The sequence below is a fragment of the Somniosus microcephalus genome, unplaced genomic scaffold (genome assembly GCF_052327205.1).
Source record: "Somniosus microcephalus isolate GS21.2 unplaced genomic scaffold, FLI_Smic_1.0 unresolved_chr5, whole genome shotgun sequence".
Lineage (NCBI taxonomy): Eukaryota > Metazoa > Chordata > Chondrichthyes > Squaliformes > Somniosidae > Somniosus > Somniosus microcephalus.
Window position 1 is genome coordinate 46,596,092 of NW_028225183.1, and position 2,500 is coordinate 46,598,591.

A 2,500-nucleotide genomic window follows, 5' to 3' on the forward strand; every position below is an offset into this window, starting at 1 on the left:
TAGGAATTCTTTTGTGGAGTTGCGGATTATGTGGTCCAGTTTTACGAGTGTGTTCTGCGACACTTCGGAAAGGATCAAGTGGAAATATAACCTTGGGATGACATGCGTTTTCAGTATCTCTACCCTTTGCATGGGTCGGAGAGCCGCTACCCTGAGTCCTTCAACCCAGGTTTTGAGCTTCTCTTCCCAGTTTCCTTCTGTCACGCCTGCCCATGGGTCGATCCGGGCACCCAGGTATTTCTCGGTTTCTCCTGGGGGGATGTATGCAATCGGTATGTCCCTGAGTCTCCAGGCTTTGTCATGATTGTATAGGAAGGTCTTCCCTTTTGTCGTAAAGTGGAAGCCTTTGGTCTTGTTGATGTTAATCGTTAGACCTGTATGGTCACAAAAGGCCTGGAGTACTTTCAGGTTTCGATCCATCCCAACATGTGAGTCACTCAGAGGGGCAATGTCATCTGCGAAGGCCAAAGCAGAGCAGTTGACTCTTCTGTCCCCCAGGGGCAAGGAGACCCCTGAGTTGGCCTTCTCCAAGGAGCATATCAGTGGATCCAAAGCTATGTTGAATAGAATTGGTGAGTGGGTCGCCTTGCTTGACGCCTCTCTTAATGTCTATTGCCGTGGTCTTAGTTCTGTTCCCTTCGACCACTGTTGTATTGTTGACGTACAGGTCCTCAATCAACGCAATGAAGTCTCTGGGTAGACTCATTCTCTGTAATGCTTTCGATAGTAGTTTGTGCCCAACCGAGTCGAACGCTTTCGCCAAATCAACAAAGACAACTGCTAAGTCCTTTCTCTTGTTCTTTGCTCCCTTTATTATGTTCTCCAGTACTGCGATATTCTCGTTGCAACCTGGAGTTGCTGCTATAAAACCCTTCTGTCTCGGGTTAATTTCGACAGTTTCACTTAGTCGTTTCGCCATAATCTTAGTGAATAGGCGTAGCAGCATTGGACCAATGGTGACTGGGCGCCAGTTGTCAATGTCTTTCAGGCGTTCTTGATCCTCGCACTTAGGAATCAAGACAGTTCGACTCTTTTTTAGTGACTCAGGAATCGAGCTTGACTTTAACCATAGAGAGAAGAGGCGATGTAGCCTTGTTTCACCCTCATCGTGGATGTCTTGTATATCAGCCAACTTTACGCCATCTGGTCCTGCCGCGCTCCCTTCATCTGTCTCTTTAATGGCATTGCTTACCTCCTCTTCCTCTATTGGTTTCATCAGCGACCCATCGTCCAACCGGCCATTGTATGGTGCGAACTTATTTAGGTTCGCCTTATTGTTGGGCTTTGAGAGCTTTTCTCGAAAGCATTTTTCTAGCTCCTCTCTGGGTAGAGGACAAGTTAGTGCCGACGGCGCCCCCATGATCTGGCGAGCAAGCTGGCGCCTATTTGATTTGTAGAGTTGCTGGGTTGTTTTAAAGATGGCTTTGCGCCGTGCCCACCTTTTCCTTGCTCCCGTATTTGGCTTGTGGTTATCGTGCCTCTTTTTTGCTTTCCTACTCCCGGGAGGTTCTTTGCTCGCTTTGGGGTGTTCGCCCCTGGTCATCAGTTGTACCGTGATACATTCCACTATCCCCAGTCCCTGAGATCGTCTTTCTGGGTCCTTCACGTCATCCAGGAGTTCCTCGGCTTGGGTAAGTTGGTCATCTACGTCCCTATGCGTGGGGATGGCCGCCGGAGGTGTGAAAGCTCTCCCTGGATGCGGGGTTGCCTCGCCGGGGTTGCTGGGCTCCCCCTCTGGTTCGATCTCAGGTTGATGCTCTGCGGCAGCATCACTGGTTGTCAATTCGGCCACTACGTGGGTGTTCCGCCGGATTCTGCACTTTTCCGAGATATGTTTTGCGGTTTTTGTTGTTAGGATGGTTGCAATTTCCTTATTGATGTACCTGCATCCTTCAAATCTCATCTCCAGCTCTCTGAGGAGTGCGGCCTCCTCCTCAGACCATGCATAGTCCCTCCTCCCTGGCTTAGACTTGCCTACTAGTGTTTGGAGGCGTTTCTCGTTCCTCGAGGCTGGGTGTCTGTGCCTCTCGTGCTGGCCAAGACCCGCCTTTGTGGTGAACCGAAGTTCACATTCGCTGCACTTATGGGCACCAGCTGGAATTGGTCGCCTCTCCCCTTTACATTTGGGGTAATGACAGGAGATAGCGTGGTACTCTCCTGTTTTGTTACAGCGTGAACATCTGGTCCTGATGTTCTTGACCTGATGCACCTTGGTCATATGTTTGTTGAATAAGCCAACGGAGGAGAGGAGAGTGTTGCATGTCCTGCAGAACAACCCATCAATGGGATAGTGGATTATCACTTCTTTTACTGATGACCTGTCGTGCATAGGCTCGAGCGTTACTTCCTCAATGAAGGTAACCATCTCGGATGTTATACCTTGGTCTGATTCGCCGGCTACTTTGGCCGCGTTCTTTATTCCCTTGTTCGAAGTCTCAAACTTCTTGTTGTAGAAGGTTTGTGTTTCCATCATTACCGCTTTTCAGTTGGGTGGGCCGCC